We start from the raw sequence: 12072 nt of genomic DNA on the forward strand, positions 1-12072 counted from the left end.
AACAGAGAACAGAGAAAGGGGGAAATGAGCTTCACAGGATGGGGTTAGGACCAAAGAAAGTAATCCAGGAAGTGGATGTTAAGGAATGAATGAAAATGCAGGGAAAAGGATGTAAAGGAGATCTTTGTGATATTTATGCAAGTCTTCTGTATTTTCAAAACTCCTTCTAAATAAAAAGTTACCACCTCACCAGGCCAATAAAGAGGGAGCTAAGAGAAAGGTATTCACAACATACAGTATGCAAAAAAACTTGTCGCTCATTTGGTGTTACTAGACCTTCAGAGTCACGGGGAAACCCTGGAGACAAAGCTGGTGTACATGCAGTTGAATCTGGATGGATTTGGATTTCTAAAAGGGAAAGACAGAAGAGTTCTAATTAGTGGAATGGAATGATGTGATTCTCTTTTTAGAAAAGTTTCTCTCTGTGACTTTGTGGAAAATAGGTAAGAGGTCAGGGATGCATGTGAAGGGACCGTGATCTAGGTGAAAAGTGATGGAAATCTGTATCAAGGAGGTGGCAATATGACTGACAGTAAAAGAAGAAGTTCTTGAGATACTTAGAAGATGGAATTAATAGGGCTTAGTCACTGATGGGATTTAAAGAGAGAAGGAAAAGGATTTAAAGATTTAGACTTATCTGGCCAGAGTGATTCAAATTCATAGAAAAAGTAACCTGTGAGAAGGAGCAGGTTAAAGGGAAAAGGAAGGGAACCACTTCTGTTTTGAGCAGCCTGAATCTGCACTGCCTATCGGATAGCTGAGAGACGGTGTCTAGTGGCAGCTGTACATCTAAAACCCGGACTTGGGGGAAAGATCACAATATAACTTAGAGGTATAGATTTGAAAGTCATTAATACATTTAGACTGTCTTACCCTGGAATCCATGAATAGTCCTAAGGGGTTCACAAACCTCAGATATATGTATATACTTTCCCCTTGGGCTAAGGATCTGCACTGAGTATTTCCAGTTGCCTTATCCCACGTGCATATATGTGCATGAGATCACTTAGATCCCTTCTCTGTCCTATGTCTATCTATGTCCCCAAGAGGCTGATGTGTTTGCTGGCATTACCCAACTCCCTTGCCAGTTCTTATAGTGAGGCATTGGCAGGAGATGAGAGGGAAGGAGAAGGAAAAGGTTGAGATATTCTTTTCCCGGCTTCCCCACATTGGGTCCCATTTCTGGCAGAGGCTGTATTCCTCCAGGACTATGGTCCTGTCCGGAGTCCCCTCCTTCATGGAGCCAGCACTCCCAAGCCTGCAGTAACACAAGGCCTTCAGTCCCAGCGGGTCCCACTTTTTGCTCTTGCCGTCCTCTTGGTGATTTGACATGCTTTTCCAGTTGCCTGAAACCTGCCCATACATCATGAGGAGTCCCTTCATTATGGTCTTTGTACCATCTGAGGTGGATTGTTTCTTGCCAGATTCCACGTGTCTTTTTTTGGTGCTCTAGTATACACTTGTGGGAGAAAAAAACTCTTACAAGCTATGGGGATGGCTGACCTCACCCACAGATTGTGGCCTGTGAACTACCTGTGAGGACCGGCAAGCACCTTCATGGATCCTTATTTACCCTAAAACAGTTTCTAAAATCTTAGTGACAAGAAGTTGTTACCAGACATCCCAGGTGAAACTGCACCCAGTGAGTATTGTACCAAATTCCTAGGACTGGCCTCAAGTACTGCTGAGCTTAGAAGGGGAGGAGAATGTGAGAGTTCAGAATCTATGAATGTGTCCAACATAAAGAAGGCTGAATGTTACAGTGATGCCTTCAATCTAACCTGAATGTTCTTCTTGTATTTTTGATATTTATTTTTTTCTCCACTTTTTGAGGTGGAGAGGGGGATCAGGATGGATGGAATATTTGATAGACAAGGAACCCAGGAATTTCTCCACCCTGTCCAGCTAAAACTATACTGCTTGGCAGAGTTCCCAAGACAGCACTGTGCAAACAATGGCAGTGAACTGGATATCCAAGTGCTGCCTTACCAGCTGAACCGGTACCTAGTGTTCCAGCGAATACTTCAGTTCAAAACTTAAGCAGTGCCTCCTGCCCTCTTTAAATTTGAGAATACATATCAAGCACCTGGAGTGCAGGTTCTTACATTTGAAGAAACAGTGACCCCACTCATTAGAAAATGTGATTCAATTAGTAGCTTAGGCTCTAACCAGTCAGATTAACAACTCCATTCTCTATTCCCTCCCCACTTTCTCTTTCTCCCCTACTCCCATCCTTACTCTCTCTGAGGACACACAGGAGTTGGCAGAAATGGGTCTGGTTTGACGAGAGGGCTGAAAGCTCCCTGTCCCTGGACTCTCCTCAGCTTCTCTTCTGCCATATTCCTGCCATTTTTTTTTCCTACTGACTCTCCTCGCTGGCACACTTTTTTCTTCCTGACTTTTTGTTGAAAACGAAGCATTAGATAACCTGGGGGACAACTGACCTTGTATGCCCATGTTTACAACATGTTGCCAACCATAGGTAGCCAAGTCAGTGATTCATCAGGATTTAGTAGATAGGGTAGCTAGTGGTGGTGAGAATAGAACCGTTCACCTCTTTTCTCTTCCAGAGGAATCAGGAGGTAAGATATTAGGGTTGAAAGGGACCCTAGGGATCACTGGGTTTAATTTTTTTTAACATTTTCAAAAAGCCTTAGAAACCTGTATTTACATAAAATCTTTAAAATAAATCAACATATGAAACAGGCCTTGTTCTGGATGAAGTAGGTTGGAAGTCTGAGTCCACATGAAAACACCATGGCTCCTTCCCATTGTCACTATTGCGTGGAGGCTCCTGGGAACCCTGAATGCTTCATGAAGTCCACCTCGAAAGCCTTCAGTTATGAAAACCTTATGAAAACCTGCTGTACCACAGACTTAAAGGACTTGCTCACAGAAGTTAAATGGCCTAGAGAATTGGAGAGCCTCCTAAATCTAGGAAGCAGCCCTTAATCCACATTACGTTGCCTTCCTCTTCTCTGCCCCTTCAAATCTACAACATTGGATTCAGGATCACACAGCTGACACCCCATTCACATTGCCCTCACACTTACGATTCACTAGAAAGCTGTTTATCTCAGAAGACATTTTTATATTTAAAATGGTGTGTGTGTGTGTACACTGAAGAGTGTAGTCATTATAGGTTTATTCTCACGGGTAGTCGGCCAATTCTGGACAGGGAGTGCTGGCTTACACTGTTAGCCAATGAGTATCTGACCATCGCCCATGCTGTACTTCCCTCATTTAGAATGGCACCCCTAAGTTATTTATTTACTCTGGCATGGTCCTTCTGTCTGTGATTGTAACTGCTCTGGCACATGGTTTTGACTATTATTAGCTGAAAAAGAGAATCCCAGTGATAGTGCTGGAAGTGCTGATAAAGTGAACACTTGGTGGTAAAAGGCAATTTTATGGCAGCGCCAGGAAGAAAAAGAGGGTCAAATTCACAAAGCAATTAGAGATTGGTGGAAGTCCTTTGAGATATGAGGGATATAAACCTCACTGCAGCCTGGTAAGATTAACCAATAATTTTATGGACAATATCTGGAAAGAAAGGAAAACTATTGCTGAGGCATATCTCCATCCAGTTAATGGCTATTGAAAGAAAAAGAAAAATGGTTGCTTATGTTTGATATTGAAGACAACATATTCAAAATGACTGTGCTCCAAGGAATCCATTTAGGATAGATTAAATTAGTTTGTCATCTCAAGGAGCTTGTTCTTAAAGTTAAGTGTTGTACTCATTTATCAGTCCAGGTAAGGATACAGTAATCAACGCAAAAGAAAGCAAGATCTCTTTTTTCTTTTGTGTTGTCATATACTCAAAACAATTTTCAGCTCTATTCCAAGTATTGGCTTAAACAATTCTGATTATATCAGTTTAACTGGACTATAAATGATATTTAAATATTTCCCAGTAAGCTGTTGGTGTAGCATCATACCAATGACTGGAATTTTCTGATCTTCATGGTTGGTCACACAGTTAGATGTGCGAACAAACATTCTCGTATAAGAGCAAAGGCCAGGCGTGGTGGCTTACACTTGTAATCCCAGCACTTTGGGAGGCCAAAGCAGGAGAAGTGCTTGAGGCCAGGAGTTCAAGACCAGCCTAGGCAACATAACAAGATCCCATCTGTACCATCAATAATCAATCAATAATGTATTTATTTATTAGTCCAAATGAAAAGAAATAAACACTTCATTTTTTTTAATAGTACAGTTCTATTATATTTTTAAAATATAGTTGCCATGGTCAACAGTTATCCAGAATCCGACTTGGCATAAAAGGATTAATTTTTTTTTGTTTTTTGTTTTTTAAGGAAAAACACTAGCTGGAACCAACTGTGTGGACAGTGAAAATGATGAAAGACTGAGAGAAACTTTAGAAATGCAAGTGAGGGAGTAAGGTGCTAAGAGGCCCTTAGAAGTCTTGGCAGATGAAAGATACTGAGTGTCAGTTTGCCTGAAGACAATACATATATAAACAGAATGGGTTTGACTCAGATTCCACCATTTATTGCTGTGCCCCTAGGAACCCATTCAGTCTTACTGAGCCTCAGTTTCTTCTTTGGTTAAATTGGGGTAACCATACTTGTCTAATTTACTTTCTTTCCTTTTTTAAAAAAAATTATGTTTTAAGTTCTGGAGTACATATGCAGAACCTGCAGGTTTGTTACATAGGTATACACGTGTCATGGTGGTTTGCCGCACCCATCAACCCGTCATCTACATTAGGTATTTCTCCTAATGCTATCCCTCCTCTAGTCCCCCACCCCCTGACAGGCCCTGGTGTGTGATGTTCCCCTCCCTGTGTCCATGTGTTCTATTGTTCAACTCCCACTTATAAGTGAGAACATGCGCTGTTTGGTTTTCTGTTCTTATATTAGTTTGGTGAGAATGATGGTTTCCAGCATCATCCATGTCCCTGCAAGGACATGAACTCATCCTTTTTTATGGCTGTATAGTATTCCATGGTTTATATGTGCCACATTTTCTTTATCCACTCTATCATTGATGGGCATTTGGGTTGGTTCCAAGTCTTTGCTATTGTGAACAGTGCCACAATAAACATACATGTGCATGTGTCTTTACAGTAGAATGATTTATAATCCTTTGTGTATATACCCAGTAATGGGATGGCTGGGGCAAATGGTATTTCTGGTTCTAGATCTTTGAGGAATCGCCACACTGTCTTCCACAATGGCTGAAGTAATTTACACTCCCACCAACAGTGTAAAAGCATTCCTATTTCTCCACATCCTCTCTAGCATCTGTTGTTTCCTGACTTTTTAATGATTGCCATTCTAATTTACTTTCTAGGGTTGCTGCAGGAACCCAGTGGAATAGTGTATGTGAACATTTCCCAGGAATTTGGGAATTGATATCAGTTTTATTTCCCTGTTCTCAGTTGGACTGTGTGGAATCTTAAAGACCCAGCCAGATATGAACCTTTCCCTTTTTAACATTTTTAAAGTTTTTATGGGATCTCATTATGTTGCCTAGGCTTGTCTCAAGCACCTGGCCTCAAGCAATCCTCCTGCCTCAGCCTTCCAAAGCACTGAGATTACAGGTATGAGCCATTGTGCCCGGCCTTTCCTCTTTTTTTGAGATGGAGTCTTGCTCTGTTACCCAGGCTGGAGGGCAGTGGTGCGATCTCGGCTCACTGCAGCCTCTGCCTCCCGGATTCAAGTGATTCTCCTTCCTCAGCCTCCCAAGTAGCTGGGATTACAGGCCTGCACTACTGCATGCAGCTAATCCTTTGCTCTTTTAAGAGAGTGTTTGATTGCACATATTCCTGAGTGAACAGCCATAAAGATCAGAAAATTCCAGTAACAATAACTTTTTAACCAACACCTTCTAAAGAGCACCTTGAATTTATTTCTCAATAAAGAAGAAGTAAGGAGGTTTTGAAACTCAAGAAAAGGATAAAGGAATGTTTGAGTTTGATTGAGACCAGGAGACAGAGTTTAAGCTAGTTCTTAATCTATTATCAATAGTGAGGCCTTAGGCCTCATTTAAAAAATGACCTCCTTATAGAATATGAAGTGGTACCCTTAAGACCTAACCATTGATGAGCTTACAAAAAGAGATATGTTTTCCCCCATTGGAAAGCTTCTCTCTCAGTGCAGTTTGAAAAATGAAGGTCTACCCCAGGGTAGTCATCCTTCATGTAACATTAAATATTAAATTAAATTGGTTGGTTGTAGAGCCAGTGTTTTCTTTGAATTCTTTAGTATAAAGAGATATTTCTTCTGGAATATTTTCTGGTAGTGTATCTTATTTCTTTACCCACCTGTGATGTAGAATTTCTTCTGTCTTGGCAGGAAGAGAAATTTGTACTACACTTATTTACTTTTGGCAAAGCAGTTCCTATTTTAACACCTACTTGAAAGTGTTAAGACTTTTATTTTATTGTTGTTGTGAGGGGGATGAATTATTTATACAAATTTCTCCCTTTAAACCAGAACAATGATACACTGCTCTGTAAATATCTGTTGGAAAGGCTTTCAGTTTTAACTCATCATATTGTACCGCACCTATCAAGTCCTTTACTGGGTTTTGCATCAGAGTCAAAACACTCAAAAATGATTCAGGGTTCTGGATGACTTCTTAGCTGTAAAATAAGTTTGCCTTTTTCTCACCATTTTGGTGCAACCTTACATACACATCTGGTTGAGATCATTTTCTTGAAGTCAATTGAAACCTATTGGAAACACACAAGACATAGCACAAATATTGCATTTTTGGAGTATGGCTATGCTGTGTGTCAAAAACCTAAAATCATTTATTTCTATAATTGAGCTCAACCATATGAAAAAGTATTAGCTACAAGAAGCAATCAGCATTATTTATGACAGAGAAAACACAGAAACTAATTAAATGTCCAATGAGTTACCCGAGGAAATGTTGAAAAAATTCATAAGAACTAGCTATTTAAAATGATGCTGTAAAAATATTTCTTTAAAATATTTATTGACATGAAAATCATTTCATGAAATTCTAAATAAAAGAAAAATATTGCAAATAGTATGAATATGTGATCTAATTTTGGTATTAAAATAGATATTATTTATTTAAATTGTTAAAAATGCATAGAAAATGGTATGAAAGGACACATACGAAAATGTGTTTATCTCTGAGTAGTGGAAATCTAAGTAGTGTTTACTGTTTTTTTCTTTTTGCCTATTTATTTACTATTTTGTGTTTTGGATTATCCCGTGGTGAACATATGTTACTTACTTCGTAAAAAGTAAGAAAAACTGTTCAGGATGATAGACCCATCTTCAAATAGGGGACTACAGGAGAGGGAGGTGGTAGAAATTGACCATTCTGTAGGGGGACCATTCTGATTTTAGGATTTCTCTTTTTAGCTTTGGTAAAAATAAACAAAAAATAAAACTATGTCTTAAAATACAAGTATAAAAACTGTGTTTGTTCTATATGTTTATACTGAGGTTCAAATAGCTCTCGTAGATTTACACTTTTTGAGTGACTAATCTCTACATTGTTAGTCTAATTTTTTCATTTGCTTTTTGAACCAATATAGGTGATATTCACTTCTAGAATATTTTATGATGATGTCTGTATCACAAAATAATAGTTAAATGCATTGTGTGCTGACTAGATCTGACTAGATTCTAGGCCTATTCTAAATACTTGGCATGTATTTACTTGCCTAATTCTCACAATATCCTATAAGGCAGGTACTATTATTTTCTCTATTTTACAGATGAAGAACCTGAAGCCCACAGGAGCTAAGTCTTTACTGGAAGTTGTAAAACCTGTGGTAGATCTGGGATTTGAATCAAGCAGGTTGGCTCCAGTGCCATACAAATATGTGTCACATATGCTACATTATATTTTCATATTTACCAAAGATGTTATGATGGTTAATTTTCTGTGTCAACTTGACTAGATCATAGGGTGCCCAGATATTTGGTTAAATGTTAACTCTTGGTGGCTTTATGATGGTGTTTCTGGATGAGATTAGCATTGGAATCAGCAGACTGCATAAAGCTGATTGCCCTCTCCAATATGGGAGGGCATTATCTGATTGACTGAGGGCCTGAATAGAACAAAAATGTAGAGGAAGGGAGAATTCACTCTTTCTGCCTGATGGCTTGAGCTGGAACATCAGTCTTCTCCTGTTTTGACTGGTACTAGACTTATATCATCAGCCCTCCAGTTCTCAGAACTACACTACTAGCTTCCTGGGTCTCTCTAGTTTGTAAATGGCAGATGGAGTTTTTTAACCTCCATAATTACGGTAGCCAATTTCTATTGGCTTTGCTTCTATGGAGAACCATAACACAGATTTGATGAATGAAAATGCTCATTTAAAATGAAAGGAAACTTCAAACACCATATTATAATTATAACTATAAAGTAGGTAATATATTTTTAATAGAAGAACAAAAACACCCAAAGAATTTTATTTTCACAAATAGCTTGTAAAGAGGTTTAAAATTTTAATTTGTATTTTTTTCTCTTTTTGTTAATATGTGTGTGACACATTTTGTATGAATGTCACAATATACCATACCCTAAAATACATCATTTTTGTGCCACTGGTTAATTTAATATTTCTTTTCTCTGTAATATTTATCCAAAAATACACACACACACATATATTTAAACATATATGTTTATACTTATCCTATACACACACACATTATACTTATCCTACACACACACACACACACACACATACACATATGGTGTATATATGTATGTGTATATATATATGTATATGTATGTGTGTGTGTGTGTGTGTGTGTGTGTGTGTGTAGGTTAAGTAATTCTTTTTTCTTTTTTGTATGTAACCCATAAAATAATTAGAACGTGCAAACTCACTCTGTGTTTTCAAAGGTCCAATTCATTATCACCTCACACCTTTTCTGGAAAGACAGTTATCAAAAGCATTTCAAATTTAGGCTTTCACTGCGTAACGTCAAAGTTCAAAAAGCAGGAAAAGAAATTTATGCTTACAAAAATCTCATCGTGCATGACATTTTAAAAAGCATCCACCATCCTAGAAAGAGACAATAAATGTTTTTACACTTTAGTGTTTAGACTCTTAAAAATTTTCACACTAATTTCCTTTCACAGGCCTAAAAATGTACTTTTCCCCCTCTACCATTTTTTCCCTTATTTATATCATTTTATGTTGGCCTCTTTCTTTTCACTTTCTTCTATTCTTTTATCTCTTTCATTTTTCTCCTTCTAATAACTTTTTATCCATACTAATAATATAGATGAAGATAGTGTATGTGTATTAGTTCATTTTCACACAGCTCATAAAGACATACCCGAGACTGGGCAGTTTACATAAGAAAGAGGTTTAATTGGACTTACAGTTCCATGGGTCCAGGGAAGCCTCACAATCATGGTGGAAGGCAAGAAGGACCAAGTCACATGTTATATGGATGGCAGCAGGCAAAGAGAGAGCTTGTGCAGGGAAACTCCCGTTTTTAAAACCGTCAGATTTCGTGAGACTCACTCACTATCACGAGAACAGCATGGGAAAGACCTGCCCCCGTGATTCAGTCATCTTCCAATGAGTCCCTCCCACAACACGTGGGAATTATGGGAGCTACAAGATGAGATTTCGGTGGGGACACAGAGCCAAACCATAGCAGTACAGAAAAGGTGTTGCTAAAGATTTTTAAAAATAAATTGACAGTACTTTTTATGACAGTGAGTCAATGCTTTTTTTCAAGAATAAAAAGAGAAGCTATGCCAGATTTCCCTCAGTGACATAAAAGAGAAAAGTAGTTATTCCAGAAAAGATTGTATTCCAGTTTCTGGTAAAAGAAAAACTGACTAAAAAGTGGCTTAAACAGTTTTTTCTCTTTCTTCATATAACAAGTCAAAAGGTAGGCAATTTCTGGTATTACTTCAGCAACTCCAAGACATCAGGGTCGAGGTCAGTATGATTCTCTTGACTTTTCCATCTAGTGGTGAAGTGGTTGTTTCAGCTTCAGCCATCACACCCACATTCAAGGTAGGATGAAAGAAATCACATTTATCAGGACAGAAAAATGGCGCTAGAAATCCCCTGCAATTTTCTATATGAGTTCACTGCCTCACCCATGCTGCAGGGCCAATTCTAGCTGCACAAAAGACTGAGCAGTATATTTTTGCCACTAAAATTGCCAACTGAATAATAAATCAGGTTTCCCTTAAAAGAAAATGAAAACTGAGTATCTGATAGATGTATTACTAGATATTTCTATGCAATAAATTCTCCCAAAATCTAGTGGTAAGAAGCAACAAACATTTACTATCAAGCAGTTTCTTTTTCTTTTTGAACCCTTTGACCAACATCTCATTTCCCCTATTTCCCAGCCCCTGGTAACCACCTTTTCACTCTCTGCTTACTTGAGTTTGAGTTTTTAGACTTCACATATAAATGAAATCATATATTTGTCTTTCTCTGTCTAATTTCTTTCACTTAGCATAATGTCCTGCAGGTTCATTCATGTTGTCATGTTATCACAAATGGGAGGATTTTCTTTATTATGGCCAAATAATATTCTATTATGTATACATATATAAATGGATATAGAAAATAGGATGTGTATATATGTCGCATTTGCCTCTTTCATCACAATATGCCTCAAGTGATAGAGTGACACACCAAAGGGCTTAACTCACATCTAATATATAGTTGACTTCATTGTACAGTAAGTCTGACATTAAGTATGGTGCCTGTATTAATTTGCTAGGGCTGCCATAATAAAGTACCACAAACTGAATGGCTTAAAGAACAGAAAATTATTCTCACCCATATTAATGTGCACACAGATTGAAGTGTACTTATGTAATGTAGCTATACTTACTTTTTGGTGTCAAACATCTTAATGTCTTTTTTAAAAATATGCGTCAGTGAGAACTACCACCTGATAGGAAAGCATATTTAGATTCTTTTTCAAACAAATCTCATTGGGTCTAATATATAATAGTTTTATAGATTGTATGTCTTATCTTTATAATATACATTTACTTGATTACTGGTGTTTTTATCCCAAAGTTACAGTTCTGTTTGTTATAAATTGATATTATCATAGAGGAATAGCCTTTAAAGACCTTGGAAGTAGAGTATTACTGCAAGGTTTAAAAGAAAAACGGCAGCATTAAAGAGTGTCAGCTCTTATATGTATATGCTTTTTAGGAACATAAACTTAGAACATTAAAACTCTTAGGTCATACTTGTCAATAAATGATTTTTTTCTCAACAGTACTTTATAACCTTTTAGAAATTTGCCAACAGGTGACAATACTCCCTAACAGTCTGCTAGAAGTGTCAGAGCTCAGGATATCTGCTTTTTAATTGCCCTATTCAAGGTCTAATTATTTTCTCTATATTGGGGTAAGAGAACTGTAATGAGGAAGTAAAATCATTAAACACCAGTGAGTAAGGGAACAGAGTCTTCTTGAATTCTGATGTGAATTAGCTTCCCCAGCAGAGCTTTGGCTGTGGATAATTTCTATCTGAATGTCTCCTTCTCAGTTATTTGAGAGGTCACATAAAATATAAAGGAAGACTGCTCAACTCTTGTGGTCTTTAAAGAGAAGGGAAGACAATGGATTAAAAGGCTATTATTACATCTAGACTTATAGACTGTTAATACTTAAGAGTTTATTAACCTCAAAGTGTCAAAATGTTCTATAAATGAGTAAGATACTATGTAAATCAGGCTACACATATGATAAAAGTTGTCATTAGAATAAGTGGCCTAGAAATATATAATACTACACAGTTTTCATACTTTTTGAATTCATAGAATTTAGACACTCAGATTCCTTTATAACCAATTTTGCTGCTTTATTATTTATCATATTGCCTTTCACAGTTATTCTTTTCTGTAATTCTCAGCTGTTTTAGAAAACTACCACAATTACCAAACTGTCTCAAAAGCAAAATTTGTTGCTGTAGCTACTAGAAGGCTAAGAAATCACAAACATTTGATTCTGTAAGAGTATATGTGTGTGCCTGAGTGTATATCATGCATGGTTTTATGATAAAGCATGCTAAATAAATTGTTTATATTTGTGTTTGTGTGTATATAT

General features: G+C 37.3%; 1 protein-coding gene and 1 pseudogene across 9 annotated transcripts in view; both read left to right on the forward strand.

Annotated features, from left to right (window-relative positions):
• MACROD2 (mono-ADP ribosylhydrolase 2) overlaps nt 1-12072 on the forward strand; it is a 2047165-nt gene that overhangs the window by 763066 nt on the left and 1272027 nt on the right. The window lies entirely within an intron of this gene.
• Nucleotides 1-12072, forward strand: part of LOC129138222 (small ribosomal subunit protein eS10-like) — a 41426-nt pseudogene that overhangs the window by 12712 nt on the left and 16642 nt on the right.

Source organism: Pan troglodytes, chromosome 21, assembly GCF_028858775.2.
Source record: "Pan troglodytes isolate AG18354 chromosome 21, NHGRI_mPanTro3-v2.0_pri, whole genome shotgun sequence".
NCBI lineage: Eukaryota > Metazoa > Chordata > Mammalia > Primates > Hominidae > Pan > Pan troglodytes.